Raw genomic sequence first — 24,995 nt, 5'->3', positions numbered from 1 at the left:
TCATTGACTATCTTTTGTAGTCCTGAAGAACTCACACTTGGGTTCCTGAAACAATCCACAAATCCACTACACTTTATTGTATATTGTATTCTGTGTTATTGCAGGTAACCCCTATATGAACTAAACGTTCATAACTAAATCGAACATGTAGTTTCGAATTTAGTGCCTTTGAAACCTGAAGTTTTCATTCAAAACTTACCACATGAAACCTGTAGCTTACATGCATAAATTAAACCAATACATGTCTATAGGACCCGAATGTTCTGCGATATATGTCTATATGACTAACAACGTTTTGGTGTACCCTCTGTTTAGGGACATGTCGAACTTGAATAAGCTTGATTTCATCGCTCTGGAAGTCTTTGGAAGAAACTACCTGAAGTGGGTTCAAGACATAAAGCTCTGCCTTACTGTAAAGAGTCTTAGAGTTACCATCGAGGAACCAACCGACGATGCACCCGTCGACAAAGCTCAGAAAGCTACTGCTATGATCTTCATTCAAAGACACATCCATGATGCACTGTAGACCGAGTACCTCACAAAGGAGGATCCATGTACTATCTGGCTCGCTCTGGCAAATTGTTTGAATCACCAGAAAGACATCTTCTTGCCTAAAGCAAGACACAGCTGGCAACATTTATGTTTCCAAGACTTTAAGTCTGTGAATGAGTACAACTCTGAAGTTTGTAGAATCCGATCACTACTTAAGTTCTGTAACGAGGACTTAGCCAAACATGATCTCTTGGAGAAGACCTATTTAACCTTCAATACCACCAATATTGTCCTGCAGCAACAATATAAGGCATAAAGTTCACTAAAATTTCAGATTTGATATATGTTCTACTTCTCGCTAAAAAGAAGAATCAGCTTTTGATGAAAAATCATCAAGCTAGACTTACCGGCTTGAACGTCGCGCCTGAAGCGCATGCAACAACTTCGAATAGCCAAAACAGACGAAGATCCCGTCGTGGCCGTGGCAAGGGGCGACAAGCTCCACCATGAGCCCAAGGTCCACCGACCAGAGGCCCATCTAAGGAAGGAAACTTGATCCAGAAGCGCCAACCCTTTGCCCTGAAGGCCCCAAATTTCAAGAACACGGGAAAAGCTACCGTTTGATCGGATTCCACTGAATTGGACATGTGTTATCCCTGTGGATCAAGGGATCATTGGTCATGTGTATGCTGAGCTACCCCTGAGGCCATTGCCAAGTATGATTTACGTCGTGAGTCCAACTTTGTGCATGGAGCAATCCCGGAAGCTGCTACTACAACTCTAGAGGTTTCAGATTTTCAAGAAGCATCCGCTCCTATGGAATAATAAATTTTAGACATGTTTTAAGGCATTTTAACCCCTAGTGGTCGAACCCATTAGGAGTGGCCGAACCTCCCTCTCTATTTTTTAAGGTTTATGGTTTAATTTTCGAAATTTTTTTCTAAGTATTTGGAATTATTTGTTTGGTTTTGGTTTGTTTTGAACTTTGGATATTATTTTATGGATATTATTTCTCAAATTGATTAATTGAATGAATGGAATTATATTTATTCATGTGACCGATTCAATTAATTTATTTCTAGGTAAAACTAGCAGGGAAGTTAGTTGTCTGGCTGATAGTGCAACCGCGCACACCATATTGCGTGAGAAACACTATTTCACTAACTTCGTACCTAAGAATGCACCTCTGACAACCCTCTCAGACCCATCCAACTTGATAAAAGGATACAGAAAGGCCCGTATAATGTTGTTTAATGGTACTGAATTAATCATTAAAGAGGCACTTTATTCTCCACGTTCCAGAAGAATGCTGCTGAGTTTTAGAGATATTCGAGATAACCAATATCATGTTGAAACCACCGAAGAGAATGGTTCTGAATTTCTTTGTATCACTTCTTACGAATATGGCCGAAAGCATATTCATGAGAAGCTGGAACGTCTCCCCGAGTGGGTTGTACATAACAACCATTCGAGCTGTAGAGACACACCATGTGGCCGGCCCTAGTCCTGGGTTCTAGGACTCTCTCCTGCTTTGGCATGAACGAATGGGATACCCCAGATGAGATATGATGCGCCGTATCCTCAAAACATCTCATGGGCATCACTTGAAACCTTATCTCGACCATCCGTTTTTCAAAGCATGTTCTATGAGGAAGTTGAACATTCAACCCACATTTACAAAGATTATTTACGACCCCCCTAAATTTCTTCAAAGGATTCAAGGGGATATTTGTGGACCTGTCCAACCAACGTGCAGACCATTAAGATACTTTATGGTGTTGGTTGGTGCATCGACATGATGGTCACATGTCTGCTTATTGTCCACACGTAACACTGCATTTGCGAAACTCCTAGCACAAATTATTAAGCTAAGGGCTCACCACCCTGATTATCCAATCAAGTCGATCCGACTGGATAATGCTGGAGCGTTTACATCACAGACCTTTGACGATTATTGCATGTCTATTGGGATTGAAGTTGAACATCTTGTACCCCATATTCATACCTAAAACGGCTTGGCAGAAGCTTTCATAAAGCGCCTTCAAATGATAGCTCGGACTTTGGTTATGAGAACCAATTTGCCGATATCTGCCTGGGCTACGCAATATTGCATGCATCTATGTTGGTCCACCTGAGGCCCACCACTACCCAACCTCATTCACCTTTACGATTGGTTACTAGATACGAGCCTGACGTCTCACATTTACGTGTGTTTGGGTGCATAATTTATGTGCCAATAGCGCCGCCGTTATGTACCAAAATGGGTCTTCAGAGAAAAATGAGAATCTATGTCGGTTATGATTTGCCATCCATTATACGTTACTTAGAGCCCTTGACAGGAGATCTCTTGACCACGCTTTACTGATTGTTACTTCGATGAGACAATCTTCCCATCGTTAGGGGGAGATAAGATCACTAACATTCCTTTAGAACACTGTGAATTGTCGTGGATTACCCCCACTATGTCTCATTTAGATCCCCGCACGCCTCAGTCTGAAACTGAAGTAAGATGCATTCTAGATCTTCAGAGCATTGCTCAAACCATGTTGGATGCTTTTACTGATCTAGTGAAGGTGATGAGATCACATATACCCGCTGCAAACGTACTTGCAATGATGGATGTATCGATCGTACGCCGTAACACCGTTGTGGAAGGCCAATCCGTCCTTGAGGGTGGGGTGGCCTCACCTCCCACATGGCAAGGTACATTGGCGGCTAGCCAATCACCTGCTCCTACCCTATAGTGTGGCAGGCCTCCTGGTTTAAAGGATTCACATTCCCGAAAGAGGAAATCGGCACAAACTAGTGAACCTAGTCTGAATCTGACCAATTACATACGTACATTCCCGTCAACACTTTAAGAAATTAAGTTACTGTAAACAACAACTTACTGTTGTAGAAACCGAAATGGTAGCTCCAACGTTGGGCATTTTCAAATAACTAAGTGATAGGAGCATATTTATGCGACTTAGTTATCTTGTTTTCTTGCATTTTCATAGTTAGTTAGTGTTTATTGTAGTGATTTAAGCTATTTTCGTTTGTTTGTAGGTCTAATTGTCAAAGTTGGCAAAAAAGGGCATTTTGAAGCATTTTAGAGCAATTATGGGCTGGAATGGATTGCATGCATGTGGAGCACAAGGAACGGACATTTTTGAAGATCAAGTGAAGCTAAGAACGTGCTAAAGAGATGGAGAAATCAATTCAAGACTTGGAAGATGAATAATCAGCTGCAAGGGCACCTAAAACCCTTCTAGAAGGCCTATATCTTCCCTTAAACACATGCTGCATCCACCTTTCTAGAAGCCCTAGAAAGGTGGCGCCCCAAACCCTTCTAGAAGTCCCAATTTCTGCCACAAAACATGTTCTTTCTAGAAGCCTAAAAAAGTGGCTCCTATTCTCTTTCTAGAAACCTAAAAATCTGCCACAAACCCTAGTTCTTTTCCACCTTGGATTAAGCCAAGCCTTTTTCTACAAAACCTTAGCCTATAAATATAAGTTTTTCAGCCAAAATTCGTCACCACCCCTTACCATTCAGAAACCCTTGTGCCGCAACCCTAAACACCATTCTACATCATTCATTTGATCCATACAATTCCATACACATTCAACCGCAACCTTTCTCCCTCATCAGCCATCATTCATCATCCTACACAAGAATACACCATCCATCACCCATAAAACCACCAACCACACCTTATGCCACAACAAGGAAGAATGAGGAGAGCCCTTGGACGTGTTTGCCATTCTAATTGGAGTTGCTGGAACGTTTTAGGTGTAATCTTTCTTTTGTTTTCAATGTTTAAATTCAATACTCTTTGTTTTGTGAGTATGAGGAACTAAACCCCTCTTAGCTAGGGGGAATTTCGAAACCATGGCTATTTGCAATACGATTTGATTACATCCAGTTGTGATTTCATGAATTGTGAATTCAATTTACTTATCTGTTTGAATTAAAACTTGTTTATGTATGTGAGTTGAGAGTGCACACTTAATTTGCATGCATAAATTTGATGCTAGGATATAAGGGAGTTTCACCTAATCGTTATGAACTTATATTCATAAGTAGTAAAGGTTGTTAGTCACAATCATGTTAAGTAAATTCCTGGCATAAGTATCATGTGCTTTCATAGTTACGAATGCCTTGTCAACACTTATGATTTTCATAGAACTTAATAATCTTTGATTGTTTCTCTATTATGCGCTTTCATGTAGGGAACTTTTGAGGAATAATTTGATTGCGATGCGCCAATTCCATTCAATTCAATGACTTAAGGAAAATCTGAGGGTTAATTTAAGCGTACCTAATTAACTTGGGGTGTTGAGGTTCATGGTTCATTGAAAAAGCAACTGGAAATTGTTTTGTAATCAAGTATGCCATGTGTGGAGAAAGACCTCCTAGCTAGCCCATCATCCATCTTATTCCACCAAATTCGTGCAAATCTGCCTAGTTTTAGTTCTTGTTTTATTTACTTTATTTTCGTCCAAAACCAAATCCCCCTTTACTTTAGAGTGTCTAACTAGTTAGGATTTGTTTTAGATTGTGTTTTTAAGTGTTTTGAGTTAAGTTAAAACTAATTTTCGTCCAAAATTGTGTTTAGAGTCAGAAACTGTCCAGTTTGTGTTTTTAGGCAGTTTTGAGTGTTTTTAGCTTATTTTGAGTCTTGTGAACTTGTTTTGAGTCTTTAAGTCTAGTAAAGTGTTTTAAAGCTTAGTTTTATCTATTTGAGTCAGTTTAAAGTGTTTTAGCAATCCCTCCTAATCCCCGGTTTAAGAACGATCCCTACTTACATATATACTACAATTGTCAAAAGAGGGTTTAATTTGTGTGCTTATATATTTTCACATCACTAAGAAAAGAAGGTGTAATGATAAGTGAGTCTATTCAAGCTCAAACCAAAACGAGAAAGATGAAAAGGAAACAAAACAAAACATCAAGAAAATGAATATGTATTAACAAGGGATCGACAAAATATATACCTTTCGATCCATCAATAGTGAAACACACTGGTGATAGTAATTCTTAGTAATCACCCGATCAACTTTAGCAACGATGTCATCCATAGGAGCAAATCTAAACTTGTTAAGGGCATCCTCACGACTCATCATCTGGATAGATCCCAAGATGGGGATGTGAGGTTCGATCTCCGGCCCACCAAATTTAGGAGTATTCTAGGTAAAAAGATCAACCATAATCCTCACGGCTTGAAGAGTTGGTTTTACATAGAATATGAGAAAAGTAAACATGATTAAGCATGGTCTAAAAACGTTAGCCTATATAATTGCCCAATTAATGGGTTAATCAAGATGGCATATTTAAAGAGAAAGTCTAATTTATAGCCCCAATATTATAACCGCTTTAATGCATTAGTTTCTGGTTTGCAAACAAAATTGAAATTGAGATTAGAAGAAATCATTAAGAATGATATTAACATGATCAATGAGGGGTTGTATATTGAAATACCCAATCAAAAATGCCAACAACTACATGTAGTATATTTTCTTTTTGCTTCTACATGTCTTAGAACTTGTTATGGTGATAACTCATAATCGTGTTTATATATCTTTGCTTTAGGTATATAATTGTCTTGGTATCTTTATCCATAGCTATCTATCTTATAGGTAATTAGATGAATATGTTAAGTAAATATTTTTCATAGATATAGACTATCAATTCAACAAAAAAAGAAGTGTTTTAAACATCAATATCATAGGTAAATAATTTGTATATAATTAGGAATTCTTCAATTTAATTTCATATTTACCATAAAGGGAAAAATAGTCATAATACTAAGTGGGTTTGTTATTGATGTATATTCATGACATTCAGGTCGAATGAAGGTTCCTCACGTGAGCAGCCTTGGCTTGATTGGAAATTAATTTATTATTTAGACGGGGGAAGGTGGCATGTGTAATGGTCGTGATGGAGTACTTGAAAAATGTATATATGTGATTTGTTGGTGACTTCTTGAAATGGAAACAAAACAATAATCTGTGTTAGTTTCAAAGTTCTCACATCATGTGTTGGTTTCAAATTTCTCACAGCATGTGTTGGTTTCAAATTTCTCACAGCATGTCTACACATGCATGCAGTTTCTTTTGCCTATAAATTGAAAACTTGATAGTGATATGTAACAAGTTATATACTGAATTTCAGACTTGTATTGATTTTCATTTGTAGTGGGAGTAGGAATGTTAATTAAGTTTTTAACAATTTCGCATTTGTTTCGATGGTTTCATTTTAACCCCTCCACCACCTCCACCTCCACCCCATAGGTACTATAAATACATGCAACTTTGTCTTCAAAACATCAGGTAGAATTAGAAATGGAGTCGAAGTTAGTGCAAGTCTTATTTTTCTTCTTGTTTGTCACAGTTTCATCCGCTTACACACCATTCCAATACTTTATGCATGTTCAGTTCTGGCCAGCTGCTGAATGCCAAGCTACAGGGGGGGGTGAATAAATGCCACATCATGCAACCATCTCATCTTCAGTTCACTATTCATGGTCTCTGGCCTGCGAATAAATCATCCTCTTCATCCCTTGGCTGCAAAGGGGATGCCTTTAATGTGAATGAGGTAATTATTCACAAATTAACTCTCAATAGTTAATATGCATGTGCGTCCCTACGTGTGTGTATGTATGTATATATGTATCATTATATATCTCCCTGCATGTGTACCGTGTATGTACGTGTATTCTTAACTAGTTTTCTTCTTATGTTTTAATTAAATAATATATGTAGATGGATGATGCACTGAAAAAGGCGCTACTTAGTTCGTGGTGGGATTGGAGAAAAGGGAAGCCTGTCGAATTCTGGCAACGAGAGTATGATAAGCACGGAAAGTGCTCCGACAATGTGTTCCTGAAGACCGAGTACTTCCGGAAGACCCTAGCGATGTACCATGATTTTGATATAGCTCAAATCTTGCAGAAGGATAATATTGTACCCCAACCACTTCAGCCCAAGATGTCGTTGTACAAATTGTACTCCATCGATCAGATAACAAAGGCAATTGAGTCCGAAACCGGCGGACATTCCGTCAATATCAGATGCTATCAACAATACCAGAAGAAGAGCAACAATGGAAGTAAACCATTAATATATTTGGCCCAAGTCGCCCTCTGCTATAATAGATCTGGCAATAACAGAACTAACTGTGATCCAGGCGAAACAACCAGCTGCAACTTAAATAAATCAGAACCGAAAACTGTACCACGTATAGCCCACATAAAGCTCTGGTAACAACTGTATGATCAATATAAATAAAGTCAGCGGAATAGAATAATCACAGTACCAAAAGTAACCACTAACCTGAAGAAGACATCTCTTAGAAACTAGGGATCTTCTGCAGCTCTCCTCACACTCAATGAATGGGATATGAGTATTCTTTAGTTTGCGTGATTGAGAGAGCGAATGGACCCCTTTTTTATACTGCATACGATGATGATTGATAAGGGCTCTTCCCATTATACAATCCTAATCAATCTAACCTTATCACTGAGAAAACCTATCATTCACATCCATTATAAGTGTTTCAACACTATCGTGACTGTTTTAGCTGAAACCCCTATTATACAAATTCCTTATCAGCTTACAACCTTAAGTTGATTCCAATCTCTTAAATCCTCACGTCTCCAAACTAAAGATGATCAAGTGTTCAGCTCTCATTAGAACTTACATTCTCCCACTAGAGTTAACGCTTGATTCAACAGTAGCTGGCCTTATGTGAAGTTATTCTTAAATGGCCAGGAGATCAGCACCAACTTGAATCACGAATACAAGTTCAAGTCATTAATTAGTAGTCATGAAGAACTAAAGGGTAACATGTTCAATTCGTCGAACAATATCCCCATAATTCCATTCACAAAACTAACACATACAAGATGCAAAAAATTTGTGTAAAATGTGTCTGTAGATGTATAGTTTCTCACATCCTGCACTTGGTCCCCTTAAGAATCGATACATCAATTCATCTTAATGTTTGATATTGAAACTCTTGGTTGTTTGTCCTACTGACAATCATAATATTGTCAAAACCATTATGCATAATAAAATATACGCATATTGTCATAACTAAAGCTGTGCATCTAGAGGGAAAACTTCGAAACAACCACATAGCTTTTAAGACTTCATTAGTGGGGAAACCTTATCAGTGAAGAAAACTTTATTAATACTTATTCATAAATACCGGTCATGTGAACTAGTGACTGATAACAAAACATGTTAGAGGATTTACTTGTTCCCCCTAATTAACATCATCAAAACTAGCTAACAGACCCATCTTTGCAACATGCTTCTTGAAAACCAATACCTGAATTGCTTTGTTTAAAGGATCTACAACCATAAAACCGGTCTCCTAGTAATCAATCTTCACCAAACCTTCTCTCGAGCAATCAAATATTTGATATCTAAATTCCATGTTGCAGACAATCTTTTGTTGTTCTTGTTGAAGAAAATAGCTGCATTATTATCGCAATAAATTTGAATTAGTCTTAAAATAGAATCCACTACACTAAGTCCTGCAATGAAAATTTTCAACCATATAGCTTGATTGACAGTTTCACAACATGAGAGATATTCAGCCACCATGGTAGAGGCTGCCACTGTTTCCTGTTTCACACTTCTTCACGAAACTGCACCACATGCCATAGTGAAAATATAACCTGACGTAGACTTAAGGTCATCTGGACATCTAGCAAAATCTGAACCACTATACCCTTTTAACACAAGCTCATCAGTTTTCCTGTAAATAAGCATATGTTCCTTGGTTCTTTGAAGGTACCTCAATACCTTCTTCGCTACATTCATGTGAGGCACCCCTGCGTTAGATTGAAACCTTCCAAGAACATTGATACTGAAAGCAAGATCAGGTCTTGTGCATACATCAAGCTTCCAACAAGAGAGGCATATGGTTTGCCTTCCATGTTTCTTCTTTCCAACTCACTCTTGGGACACTGCTCTTTGCTTAATTTGTCACCCTTTGAAATTCGCATTTCAGTAATGCCATAATAAGCCATGTTGAATCTTTTTAAAACCTTGTCGATGTAACCCTTTTAAGATAACCCCAGCAATCCATGTAATATAGTTAATAGCGAAAATAAGCAAATCACAAATACAATTAACCACTAACCTTGTGTAGCCATTGCAGCAGAAAAACTAGAGCTTTTTTACACTCAACACTATTGTATGCAAATTGCAATTAACAAACAATAGGGCTTGTTCTATCTGTTTTGCGTAATCAGTGTGAATGCAGGAACCTCTATTATATATCCTTAGTGGTGGTATTTGATTTGGTTACTTCCCATCATGTAATCCTAATCAATTTGTATAAACTAATATCCTTATCACCACAAACCAAAGTTATCATATCATAATAGTTAAACCTATTGATACCAAGATTACTTTCAACTTTATATTAGATAAAAAAAAACATCCCCTAATAGCTTTACAAGTCTAGTCTATCCCAATCTCTTATGACTTCAATCCTTTAAGCACATGATAAACCAAGTGTGTAGCTTTAATTAGATTACATTCTCCCACTAGAGCCAACACTTGTTTTCACACAGTAACAGTTTCTGTCATATGCCAGCATTCATGAAGAACTAAAGGGAGTCATGTCCTTAAAACATAAACACTATTCCCTGAATCACTATCATGAAACTATCATACACATGAAACTCCAACAAGACATGAAAAATTAATACAACATGCATGCTTGAATGTTTCTGTAATGCACCTTGTATTATAATCCACCTTTAATAAAACTAGTAAACTAGTCTTCTTCATTGTCTCACATTGAGACCTTTAAATTGCCTTCTGTAATAACAATTAAATATAAATTGTTTCTGAAATAACACATTAAAGAGAAGTATTGTATCATAACTATAATCTGCAAACATGGGAAACTTCTGCAACCAGCAGTTTATTACTTTATTAGCTAAGATAAACTGTAAACTTTAATGCATGTATCAAATAACTAAGGTTGAAAACAAGAACATAATGTAATCAAACCATAGGCTCCCACTAATCCACGATATCAAGGTTCTTTAAAACCCCCATCTTCTGTATGTGTTTCTTAAAGACCACCACTGGAACTGGCTTGGTTAATGGATCAGCAATCATGGAAGATGTTTCCATGTAATCTATTTTAACCAAGACATCTGCCACCTTCTCACGAGCAACAAGGAACTTAATATCCAAATTTCTGGTAGCATTGGACCTTTTGTTATTCTTGGTAAAGAATATGGCTGCATTGTTGTCACAATAAAATTGTATTGGCCTTGAGATCAAGTCAACTATTCTGAGACCTATGATAAAATTCTTCAACCAGGCTCGTTGATTAATTGCTTCACAACAGGACAAGTACTCAGCCATTATTGTTGACGATGCCACTATATCTTGTTTAACACTCTTCCAAGAGATAACTCCACCACCCATCATGAATACATAACTAGAAGTTGACTTCAATTCATCGGGAAAACCTGCAAAATATGCATCACTATATCCTTCTAGAACCAGTTGATCACCAGTTCTTTTGTAGACTAACATGTGTGATTTAGTCCTTTGAGGGTACCTCAATACTCTCTTACCTGCATTCCAATGTGCCTCATCAGCGTTGGACTGAAACCTCCCCAAATCACTAATTGTAAAAGCAAGATCAGGCCTTGTACAAACTTGTGCATACATTAGGCTCCTAACTAGTGATGAATATGGCTTGTCTTGCATGGCTTCTTTCTCTAAGTTATTTGTAGGACACTATTCTTTACCTATTTGTCTCCCTTGGATATCGGCATTTCTGTAGTTCCACAAATTGACATATTGAATATCTTCAACACTTTTTCTATATATCCCTTCTATGACAACCCTAGTAACCCTCACTTCCTGTCCCTTTTAATCTTGATTCCCAAAACATATCCAGCCTCACCCAAATCCTTCATTTCAAAATGGTTTTGCATGAAAGACTTGGTGTCATCTAAGAGACTCATCCTGCTTGTGGCCAATAAAATGTCATTTACGTAGAGCACCAAAATAATAAAGTTGATCCTACTAATTTTCAAGTAAATGCATGCATCAGAGGGATTCTAAAAAAAACCATGCTCCGTTATTACTCGATGGATTTTTAAGTACCACTGCCTCGACGTTTTCTTTAATCCATAAATGGATTTCTTCAATTTACAAACTAAGTGTTCTTTCCCTTCCGCCATAAAACCCTCTGGTTGAGCCATGTATATGTCTTCTTCTAAACACCATTTAAGAACGCTGTTTTTACATCCATTTGATGTAAAAGCAAGTCAAAATGCACCACCATTTTCATAATAACTCTGAATGCATCCTTCATCGATACCGGACTGAACGTGTCTTTATATAATCAACCCCTTCTCTTTGAGTAAATCACCTTGCAACTAGCCTTGCCTTATGCCTTTCGATGCTTCATTTCGAATCTCTTTTTGTCTTAAACACCCACTTACACCCTATCAGTTTGATGCCCTGAAATGGTTCTACTAATTCCCAAACATTGTTGCTTTCCATGAAACTCAATTCATTTTTCATTGCATCAATCCACTTGTCGGAGTTACCACTAGTCATGGCTTCCTTGAATGAATTAGGGTCTTCGAATTATGACAAGTGTGATTCACTTTTAGCAAAAATAAACAAAATCTTCTAGAGTGTTAGACTTTCTTACCCTAGTTGATTTTCTCAATGGAATAATAGGTTGTTGCATTAATGTTTGTGCTTGTTGTATGATTGGTTGTGCATGCTGCATGATTGGTTGTGCTTCATTGGTGACATCTGCATGCACTTGGATCAGGATCCTCTCCTGTGCAGATGGAGAAGATCCTCCTGACCAAGCTCATTGGACCATTCAATTTTTATCCATTGGCTATAATTATTATAACTTTTAAAGGAGCTTCTTGTTTGTAGCCGTTGGATAAAAATTGAACGGCCCGATAGGCCTGGTCAGGAGGATCCTCTCCATCTACTCAGGAGAGGATCCTGATCCCATGCACTTCAATCTCATTTTGAACCTTTACATTTTCACCTTATTCATAATTATTGTGTAGTTGATCTTCATGGTTGTCATCAACATTAATATCAGTCATTTGCCCAAGAATATCAACCACGGTAGTCACTTTATTATAATCTTCAATCTCTGCCCCATTCTCGACAATCGCATCTTATCCTTCCTCGAACATAAACTTGTTTGGATTGGAAGTAAAGTCGTCATTACCTTTAATGTGTTCCAAGAAAATATCCCTTGCAGTCTCAACGAATTTCATGCTGTAATTAGGGCGATAAAATCTATAACCCTTAGATCTGTCTGCATAACCCACGAAGTAACAGCTGATGGTCTTGGAATATAATTTCTTACCATTAGGATTGTAAAGCTTTGCCTCTGCTTGGCAACCCTAGACATGAATGTGTTTTAAACTAGGCTTTCTCCTAGCCCATAACTCGAAAGAAGTCTCTTCCACAGTTTTGCTAAGAACCCTATTAAGAATGTAACTCGTTGTCTTCATTGCCTCACCCCACAAAAAAATCTGGGAGTTTTACCTTGCTTATCATGCTTTGAACCATGTCAAGAAGTGTTCTATTTCTTCTTTATGCCACCCTGTTTTGCTCGGGGGTTCCTGGAGTGGTATGTTGAGCAACAATACCATGATTTTGCAAGAAAGAAGCAAAAAGACCTGGATGTCTACCTGTTTGATCATACTTTTAATAGTACGCACCTCCCCTATCAGACCTTACAACCTTAATTTTTCTTTCCAACTGGTTTTCAACTTCATTTTGGTAAATTTCAAAAACTTCTAGGACTTTAGTTTTTCAGAAATTAAATAAACATAACAAAATCTTGTAAAATCATCAATGAAAGTGATAAAATATTTATTTCCTTCAATAATTTGTGTACAAAAATGACCACAAATGTCCCTATGAATGAGTTCCAAAAGTTGTTTGCTTCGTGTGGAACCTTCCTTCCTAGACTTAGTGAATTTTCCCTTGATGCACTCCACACAAATATCAAAATCATTAAAATTTAACGGAGGCAAGATTTCATCTTTCACTAAGAGTTCCATCCTTGGTTTTGAAATATGACAAAGCCTTTTATGCCATAAGTTTGACGATTAAAGTGATTTTGTTTCTTTGCTCTCAGTATTAAAGATAACTTGATTATTCTTAAGTGAAAACTGAAACATGCCATCAACCAAAAATCCTGTACCAATATGGGAAGAATTTATAAAAAATATTGAAGCCAAACTTATTCATAGTAAAATAAAACCCTAACAAAACTAATCTTGAAACTGAAACAAGTTTTCTTCTCATTGAAGGTACGTAAACGACATTTTTCAAATCTAATTGAAAATTGTTTGTACAATACTTGACCAATCCCGAAACTACCGAGCACCGGTCAACGTTATACCGTCAAGGACCCATAAGAGTTTCCCTCCAACCAGGAGGCCAATCACAGCGCGATACTTGTCGACATCAGAAGCCAATCATAGCGTGACATGCATCAGAAGCCAATCACAACACGACACGTGTCAATGTCAGAACAAAGCTAGAAACTCTCTTTTATAAAAGGAGATCATTCTCCCACAATATTTCCTAATGTCATTTGTACTAAATCATTCACTTGTACTCACTAAAGGAGAGCTTGAACCTATGTACTTGTGTAAACCCTTCACAATTAATGAGAACTCCTCTACTATGTGGACGTAGCCAATCTGGGTGAACCACGTACATCTTGTGTTTACTTCCCTATCTCTATCCATTTACATACTTATCCACACTAGTGATCGGAGCAATCTAGCGAAGGTCACAAACTTAACATTTTCTGTTGTACCAAAGTCCCCACTAATTTTGTGCATCAACATTTGGCGCCGTATGTGGGAACGACACTTATTCCCACTCTCTTCAGCTTTGTTAAGCTGGTTTCCACCATTCGTACACTCTCTTCAGCTTTGTTAAGCTAGTTTCCACCATTCGTACACTCTCTTTTGACCAGGCATCCCTTTCCAACATGGAGAGTGAAGGAAGCGACATCACACAGAATGACACCCCTTTTGCACCTGGTGCGAATCAACGAAAGAAGGAACAAAAGAAGTTTTCTCTTCAGGCTAAAGTCGATGAGCTGGAGGCTCAGAACAACAAGATAACGATGAAGAATGAGATCCTCTAATAGCAGTATGAGAAGGTCTTTGAGATGCTCTACGAGGCTAGATATACTAAAACACACGAGCTCATCACCCCTGTGGAAGTCAACCATCAACTGGGTGCCCCTCAACACGGAGGGTCATTTGCCCTCGACATGGCTATTCTTGTTGAGGAGTGAGCTACTCATCGAAATGGCGACCAACATGAGACTTCTCTCAACCCAGCTGCTTCGACCCGAAGCAGGAAGAATGGAGGAAGGCACCTCCTTACAGAATGAGTGGAAGGATCGAAAGCCGTCTTTCACGACTGTTGAGACTTCCTAAAACAACGTCGAGACAATCTCATCCATGTAAGCTCAAAGATCAATGACCCAAGGGTCTCTGAAATACTCGGTCCCCTCCCATGTCCCAGGCCGGCTACCAATTTAGGGAAGGGGAAACAAGTTCTAGAGGAATACGAAGGTATAAGGGACTCAGAGATGTTCCGACAGACATACATTGGAAGTCAGTACGGCGAGTCCAAGGAAAAATCACATGCTCTTTATCAAACCTTCCTACTTCCAAGAGGAGATGGAGATTTACGAAAGAAAGCTCCAGTGGTACATGACTCCACTCAGGACCCTCTTGTCCTACAGCTCCTTAAGGAAGTCAACAAGTTGAAGGCTGAACGAAAAGATGAGATACCTGATTGGAACCAACCTAGGCCTGGCCCTCTTACAAGGAGGATCCTCGACACCCCCTCCAAGCAAAGCAAAAACAGAAGCTTGGCTTGCAACTCTATACTGGAAATGAGGACCCGATTGAACACCTTAACCTCTTTGAGTCCACCATGGCATACCGGATGCACACCAACGAAGAGCGATGTCTTCTCTTCCCCTCCACCCTCTCTGGCGGAGCTCTAAACTGGTATTGTCGTCTTCCACCTGAGATGGTAGACTCATTTGAGGAATTGAAGAACTGTTTGTTTCTCAACACATTTTCAGACCGATCGCTTTCACTCTGCGGATGACTTGTACACTATTCGCCAGAAGCCAGACGAGTCATTACGTATGTATATTGGCCCCTTCAGCCATGAGTATTCCCGTTGTACCGAGGCAGACGACAAGACTGCCCTCAAAGCCTTCACGGCAGGCCTACGTGATTGTTTCTTCAAGTACATGATCAATGCCAACACTTGGAAGACTTACTTTGAGGTGATGGCACATGCTTACAACCATGCCTCCGCTGAGGCAAGGACATATCAAGGGAAACCCCCACAGCCACCCCTTATCAGCAAGTAGGGAGTGGAAGCCAGATCTAACCAAATGAGAAGACCTCGACCTTCCAAATGGCAGCGGTGCTTCTCCCTGCCTTACTTAATACTTCGCCAAGTCAACAGACGTATCAATCTCAGGGCAAAAGGAAAGATTTTCATCTTCTCCAGTCTCATTTTAGTAAAAGAAGTAAAGGACACTATCACGATAACCAAGGGTATCGCCATGATAATGCCCACCCCCAGACAGTCAACATAGTGGGCCAAACACGTGTCAAGACAGGCCCTACCCCGAGGTATGAGACATACACACCTTTGAACGCCACATGCGTGGCCATTTACCCCAGCATAGCACACTTGATACCAAAGCCAATGCCGAGGCAGTCGGGTTACAAGCCCACGAAGAACATGGGCACGTTTTGCTGCTAGCACGAGCATAACGGCCATGACGGCAAGAAGTGTATCACCCTTCGTGATCATATTGAAGCTTTGGCGCAAGAAGGAAAAATTGATTGATTCCTCCTTCACCATTCAAGGGATAACCGTAACCAACGCCAAGTGAATGTGATATATTCCATAAGCGGCGGCACACCCATATCTGAATCTTCCAATAAGGCCATGAAAAACAGCGAACGAGCTTTAAGGCCTGGCCACCAAGTGTTTCACGTGGAAGACATCAGGGGAGGCAAGTATCAAAAGCCCAACTGGGATCCAATATGTTTCTACCCTGAGGAAGAAAAAGGTATCATCTACCCTCACAATGACCCACTGATCGTGGAGGCTCACATAGCCAACTTTGAAGTAAGACAAATCCTAGTAGACACGGGGGCTTCGGTCAATATCATGTTTGCTGAAGCTTTCAGGGCACTTAATGTAGCTGAACACTTGCTCGATCGCTCGATTTCTCCTCTGATAAGCTTCTTCGGTGATATCGTGCAACCTATAAGGAGCATACACTTACCTTTCACCATTGGTATATGCCCTTACACAGCTACCATTACCACTAACTTCCTGGTAGTTGATTGCCCAACGGCATACAATGTCATATTTGGACACACAGGCATCAATGATCTCAAGGCCATGGTATCCACACATATGTTGTTGATGAAATTTCCAACCCCCTATGGCAATGGTTACATCATAGTAGATCAACTTAGTGCACGATCATGTTACAACACTTCAGTCAAGCAACAACACCTGCTTATGCCCAAGGAAACCTTTTCTATACATGCCAAGTCATAAAGACCACCTCGGACGAAGCCAACTTGGATCTTCACGATGATAACAGTCAACCCGATGATCATCAAGATGACTTTTTCACCCAGCAAGCATAACCCGTTGAAGAGCTGGAGAAGGTTTCTATATCAAAAGATTATCCAGATCGCATGGTGAAGATTGGCACCACCTTGTCACCACCCATTCGGTTGGCATTGATCTCTTTTTTGCAACAGAACACTGAGGTCTTCGCCTGGTCATACGAGGACATGCCAGGCATCTCTCCCGATATCATATGTCATCGCTTGAGTATTGACCTCAAGACTAAGCCGGTGAGACAGAAGTAAAGATCTTATGACGCTGAACGATACGAAGCAATGAAGGCAGAAGTTGAAAAACTCAAAGGCATAGGCTCCGTCTGCGAAGTTAATTACCTAACATGGGTAACAAATGTGGTCCTTGTTAAGAAAAATCTGACCAAAGAAAGTGTCTTGCTCCAAAAGGTCTTGTGGAGAATGTGTGTCAACTATACCGACCTAAACAAAGGATGCATGAATGATAGCTTTTCTTTTCCTCTCATTGACAGACTTATAGACTCTACAGCAGGGTGTGAACTCCTGAGCTTCATGAATGCTTACTTAGGATATAACCAAATCTTCATGAACCCTTCGGACCAAGAACACACAGCCTTCACTACTGACAAGGGACTATATTGTTATAAAGTCATGCCCTTCGGCCTAAAGAATGCAGGAGCGACTTATCAGAGACTAGTCAATTCAATGTTCGCCGAACAAATTGGGAAGAGCATGGAAGTTTACGTTGATGATATGCTAGTCAAGAGCAAACATGCTGACCAACACATCGCTAACCTATCTGAAACTTTCACCATTCTGAAGATGTGCTCCTTTCTTCAAAGCACTGAAGGGAAGTAAGAAGTACATTACATGGACTGATGAATGTGCCGAGGCATTCAAGAACCTCAAAGACTACATGAGTAAAGCCTCTTTGCTCTCCAAACCTGAGGTTGGTGACACTCTCATTATCTATCTGTTGGTATCGGCTTCAGCAGTAAGTTTCGTTCTCATTCGAAATGATGGTAATGTCGAACGGCCTGTCTACTATGCTAGCAAGGCCTTACAAGATGCAGAGACACGATACTCTAACATTGAGAAATTGGTTCTACCATTGGTCATGTCTGCTCAAAAACTTCGCCCTTACTTCCAAGCACACTTCATCATCGTGCTTACCAATCATCTTCTTCGATAGATACTCCAAAGTCCTGACACTTCGGGGTGAATGATAAAATGGGCGATAGCATTGGGTGATTTTGACATCTCCTACCAACCAAAGCCAGCTGAGAAGGGCCAAGCAGTGGCAGACTTCATCGCCGACTTCACATATCTTGTTGACATTGTTTCTACGCCTAAAGAAGTGGTTTCATTACCCTCGGAAGCTCAGAAAATAGAACCAACAGCCCCAGCATGGAGTTTATATGTTGATGGCTTGTCCAACCAACAGGGTTGTGGAGCAGGACTAGTCCTTACTACCCCTGACAAAGTGGCAATGGAGTATGCTCTTTGTTTCAAATTCAAAGCGTCAAACAATGAGGCCGAATATGAAGCCCTCATAACAGGCTTACGTTTGGCCAAACACCTTGGGGTTAAACTAATTGATATCTTCAGTGACTCCCAATTGGTGGTTAACCAGGTCACCAATAACTTTGACGCTAAGGATAGCTCCATGGCAGCATATCTGGCACAAACACAATTGTTGCTCAAGCACTTCCACTACCATATCACCTAAATTCCTCGAGCGGCAAACAGTCATTCAGATGCTTTGGCTCGCCTCGCCTCAGCGGTGGAAGACAAGATTGGGAGAAAAATTCAGGTCGAATTGTTGGCAGCACCAAGCACTATGGTTACGGAAGTGTGCAATTTACAATAGGGGATAGTTGGATTACCCCGATTTATAGATTCCTTGCTCATGGCACCCTTCCAAATGACAAAGTCCAAGCTAAGCAGATTCGATACAAGGCTACCTGTTACTTGATTATTAATGACCAACTCTACAAGCGGGGTTTTAACCTACCATACCTAAGATGCCTTACGCCCGCAGAGGCGGAAATTGTCCTTTGGGAAATACATGAAGGAGTCTGCAGAGATCATGCTGGATCTCGATCCTTAGCACACAAGGCTTTTCGCCAAGGATATTACTGGCCAACACTCCACCAAGATGCCATCAGAATATCTCGCTCATGTGATAAGTGTCAATGCTACGCAACTATTCATCATTCCCCTCCCGACCCGCTCACTCCTATGATCAGCCCTTGGCCCTTAGCCCAATGGGGACTTGATTTGATCGGCCCAATGCCTGCAGGGAAAGGTAAGGTCCACTACGCAATTGTTGCAGTTGACTACTTCACAAAGTGGGCTGAAGTAGAACCCATTGGCGACCATTACTAAGGTAAAAATAGAAGACTTCGTATGGAAGAACATCCTTTGCAGATTCGGTATTCCCAATGCGATAATCACTGACAACGGGCGACAGTTCGACAACAATAAGTTCAGGATGTTCTGCTCTAATTTCAACATCAACTTATGTTTTGCCTCCCCAGCTCATCCCCAGTCTAATGGACAAGTCGAAGCCATCAACAAAATAATCAAGCGAACTTTGAAAACCAGCTTGGACAAGGCTAAAGGTTGTTGGCCAGAATTTGTACCCCAAGTTCTTTGGTCATACCGCACTTTGTATCGTACATCAACAGGAGAAACCCCATTCTCACTTGCCTTTGGTACAGAGGCAGTTGTCCTAGTTGAGCTTAAGCAAGCAACGTTCCGAGTCCAGAACTACGTACAAAGCGAAAATGACAAACAACTTACCCTCAAGTTAGATCTAGTCGAGGAACACAGAAACCAGACTCACTTGAGGAATGTCGCCTACAAGCAGCGCATCTCCAACTACTATGACTCAAGGGTTAAACCTCATTCTTTCAAAGTGGGGGACTGGGTATTGAAGACAAGATTACTCTACGACAGAGTCCCGAGTGAATAAACACTTAGTCCAAACTGGGATCGACCGTTTGAAGTTGTTGGCATCAATTGCCCTGGCTCCTACAAGCTTAGAAGCTCTGATGGCAAGACCCTTAGCCATCCATGGAACGCTAATCACTTGAACTACTATTACAAGTAAACTCGCATTGTACAAGTGTTAAGCTTCAGCCGTTCGGCATCCTATGTAACAAAGACTATTTGGCATGAATTCAATAAAGAGGTGATTTAGACAACTCGGTCCTAATCCTCTTACATTCCTAACAATGAAACACTCGGGTTCAAAGCTTCAACATGAATGTTTCCAACATGAAACAAAGTCTAAGTATATGTCAACAAGACTATACAAATAAACCAACAGCTTCACAGTATATTCGTTCAATCATACATTCCAACACATTCATACATAAGCCAACTGTGCTTCGAAAGGGTTCAACATACTTTGTGTCATTCGACACTTGCTACAATGTGCCTCGACACCTTGCCCTTATTCTCACCAACCAGGTGATGAAATGTGAAGAAGGAACTCATCTTCATGCCACCAACCAGGTGATGAAATGTATAACCCGTACTTTCCTTCATGCCACCAACTAAGTGATGAAATGTACAACCCGTACTCTAATATCATTTGGCAACTTGCCACTCATGCCACCAACCAGGTGAAGAAGGAACTTATCTTCATGCCACAAACCAGGTGATGAAATGTACAACCCGTACTCTTTTTCATGCCACCAACCAGGTGATGAAATGTACAACCCGTACTCTAATATCATTTGGCAAATTGTCATTCATGCTACCAACTAGGTGAAGAAGGAACTCATCTTCGTGCCACCAACCAGGTGATGAAATGTGATGAAAGGTAATGAAGGAACTCACATTCGTACCACCAACCAAGTGCTGAAAGCAACTCACCATTCATTCCACTTACCAGAAGACGAGTGGTACAACTTGTACATGTGAACTCCTAACATTCACAAATAATAAAAAACCCTCAAGCTTGACAACTCAACTAGGGGATCACTTATGCCCAACAAGAGTTATAGTCACCAACAAAGTCTTATTGCAAGCTAACAACAACTTCAATGCATGGCATACGAAGATCAAGCTATTCAGCCCTCTTGCATCTGCTTCAGACATTTCTCCTCTGTAACAATGCAAACACTACAACTCGTAGAAAGCTTCACACACTCTTGATCAAGATAGTGTGAAGCAAAACCAATTTATGGTGCCAACAAGAGCTTCATCAATGGAGGGCAACCACAATTCTCAAAAGCTTCACACACTCTTAATCAAAACAGTGTGAAGCAAAACCAATTTATGGTGCTAACAAAAGCTTCATCAATGAAGGGCAACTACAACTCGTAGAAAGCTTCACACACTCTTGATCAAGATTGTTCGAAGCAAATTCAATTTATATGGTTCATCCAATCCTTCGACTACTACAAGGTGTGGCTTGCATCACAATCTCTTGCTCAACAGTGTGGAAACAAAAAAAAAATTGGGAAATTCAACAAAGCTTCATCAATGGAGGACAACTACAAATTCTCAAAAGCTTCACACTATCTTGATCAAGATAGTGTGAAGCAAAATCAATTCATGGTACCCAACAAAAGCTTCAACTCCAAAGCTTCACCTACAAAGCTTCAACTCCAAAGCTTCACCTACAAAAGTTTCAACACAAAAGCTTCACCTACAAAACTTCAACTCCAAAGCTTCACCTACAAAGCTTCACCCACAAAAGCTTCACCCACAATAGCTTCACCCACAATAGCTTCACCTACAAAAGCTTCACCTATAAAAGCTTCACCGACAAAAGCTTCACCGACAAAAGCTTCACCCACCACAAAAGCTTCACCCACCACAAAAGCTTCACCTACAAAAGTTTCACCCATAAAAGCTTCACCAACAAGAGTTTCACCCACCACAAAAGCTTCACCCACAAAAGCTTCACCTACAAAGCTTCAACACAAAAGCTTCACCCATAAAACTTCAACTCCAAAGCTTCACCTACAAAGCTTCAACACAAAAGCTTCACCCACAAAAGCTTCACCCACAATAGCTTCACCTACAAAAACTTCACCTATAAAAGCTTCACCGACAAAAGCTTCACCTACCACAAAAGCTTCACCCATAAAAGCTTCACCCACCACAAAAGCTTCACCTACAAAAGTTTCACCCATAAAAGCTTCACCAACAAGAGCTTCACCCACCACAAAAGCTTCACCCATAAAAGCTTCACCTACAAAGCTTCAACACAAAAGCTTCACCTACAAAAGCTTCACACTATCTTGATCAAGACAGTGTAAAGCAAAATCAATTCATGGTACCCAACAAAGCTTCAACCTCAAAGCTTCACCTACAAAGATTAAAATATATATATATATATTCCGAAATTCAAAAATACAAAAATTCGAAAAAAAAAATTGCCTAGGCCTCATCTTCTTTGGGCCTAACAACTTTCATAACAAATATATATGTAGAAGGAGTTTTGGGCTACCACTTAGAAAGGAAATGCCTCATTCGTCAACTCCCTCGATCAGAGACTTGGGGGACTCCTACCATATGCTACTGCACCTTGATACTCGGAAGTCTCACGACTACTCAATGACTTGGATTTTTCAAGTCTCCAACCGAGAAGTTTTCCTCACTCGGGAAATTAAGGAAGCACTACCTCAACATACATGCTTCACTCACAAAGCTTCAACATACAAGCTTCAACAAAAGAAAAAATTCAAAGAACTTAGTAAAAGGCCTTGGTGTATTTAACACAATACGTTGAAATGAAGCAAAGCTTGTTTATTGATATCTCTGATAAGTTACAAATATGTACATATACATTAATCAAAATAAACAAACAAGAGGGAGCCTTCACAAAGGTTGCTCAGGAGAAGTCTCAGCAGTCGGCAGAGCCTCAGAAAGAGGAGGCACCGGAGGATGATTATTCGAAGCCTCAGTACTAGGCAGAACCCCAAAAGGAGAAGGCACCGAAGGTTGATCATTTGGAGCTTCATTATGCGGTACAACCCCAGAAGACGAAGGCAATAAATGCCTTTGGAACAAACCCACAAACTTCTGATGATCAAGTAAAATCTGACCATCAGATTCATGCAGCTGGTCAAGCTTCCTCTTCATGTTTGTAGCATAGTCATGTGCGAGCATGTACAACTATTTATTATCATGCTTGAGCCCTCTGATCTCCTGTTTGAGACTTATCACTTCAACCGTCAATGATTCAACTTGGCAGGTTTGAGCAAATAGGCGTTGGGCCATATTAGACACAGAACCTGCACACTGAACACTGAGAGCCAGAGAATCCTTAACAGCCAACTCATCAGACCGTTTGGAAAGTAGTCTGTTATCTTTGGGAGTGAGAAGGTTCCTGGCCACCATCGCAGTGGTCATATCATTCTTCATCACAGAGTCCCCAACGGTAAGAGGACCAGTAGGGGATAAGAAGGATGGGCGTCATATGTTGTCTTGAGAAGGCATGGCTGCCTCTTCACCAAAGTTCAAGTCAAAACGACGGTCGGATGGGCTAGACATTCTCAGAAATGATGAAAGAGAAATGAGGGGTAATAAATCTCTGAAGTACAAAAATAAGGGGAAAATTCCTGCAAGCAATAACTCTCTTAACGTACTTCTTACGTACAATTAGTGCTCCTATAAAAGAAAGGGCAACATGGCCATTGGTTCAAAAATCGAAGAAGCACCATTCTCCGGATTTCGAAAAGCAGATTTTCCTGAGTAAAATATGTCGACAATCCCCACACGCAACATTAGCTCCTCGAGTACCACAGATAACTTTGCCAAAGATCTCTGACAAAGTTTAGACACATAAATTTTGAAGGTCCAGCTACCCTACCATTACCCACAAGGGTAAAGGAACAGCACCACTGCTTGATAACTGGAAAGTCCCTGTGTGTGTCAACCTCCGTGCTCCGTGGCAAGGCAAACTGGCAAAAATGCCCAACGTTTACTCACATCGAGAAAACACTCCCAACAGGATTACTTGCTCAAAAATCGAACAGGCACCACTTCCCGAATCTCGAGAGCCAAACTCCCACCAGGATAGCTTTCTCAAAAATCGAAGAGGCACCGTTATCCGACTCTCAAGAACCAGACTCACAACAAGATTACTTTCTCAAAAATCAAAGAGGCACCGCTCTCCGAATCTCGAGAGCCAGACTCCCAACATGATTGCTTTCTCAAAAATCGAAGAGGCACCGCTCTCCGAATCTCGAAAGCCAGACTCCCAACAAGATTGCTTTCTCAAAAATCGAAGAGGCACCATTCTCCGAATCTCGAGAGCCAGATCCCCGTCAAAAACAGAAGAGGCACCGCTTTCTGAACTTCGAGAGCCAGATTTCCTTGGATAAAGCTTATCTACAATCTTCACACGCAACATCAGCTTTCCAGATACCACAGACCACTTTTTCAAAGTGCTCTGACAAAGTTAAAACACGTGAATCTTGCAGCTCCCACTACATTGATATGACCGAGAAGGGTAAAAGAACAGCGTTACTACTCGCTGTTGGGACAATTCCTATATATGTCGACCTTCATCTTCCACAGCCAGGCAAACCTGCAAATAAAAAAAATGCTCAACTTTTCTTCACATCTGAGAGGGCACTCTCAGCAAAGTCTCTCGAAATACTCATCTTATTCCCCCACATAATACCTCTGCAAACGAGCCACACTAGAGCAAGAGTATCTCATATCATCAGGGTTAAAAGCAAGAGTATCCCATATCATGCTTTTTCCCTGTCTTTTCCTTTGGCCTTATTCTTACCTGCAAGACGAGGAGAAAGAAAGTAATTAGTCAGCACTTGGAATCAA

At 40.2% G+C, this 24,995-nt stretch overlaps 1 pseudogene; it reads left to right on the top strand.

Annotated features, from left to right (window-relative positions):
* Positions 1 to 6,322: 6,322 nt before the first annotated feature.
* On the top strand, positions 6,323 to 7,798 carry LOC126602092 (ribonuclease S-7-like; annotated as a pseudogene).
* Positions 7,799 to 24,995: the final 17,197 nt, after the last annotated feature.

Source organism: Malus sylvestris, chromosome 15 (genome assembly GCF_916048215.2).
Source record: "Malus sylvestris chromosome 15, drMalSylv7.2, whole genome shotgun sequence".
In the NCBI taxonomy this organism is placed as follows: Eukaryota; Viridiplantae; Streptophyta; class Magnoliopsida; order Rosales; family Rosaceae; genus Malus; species Malus sylvestris.
This window is presented reverse-complemented; position numbering and strand designations above follow the sequence as displayed.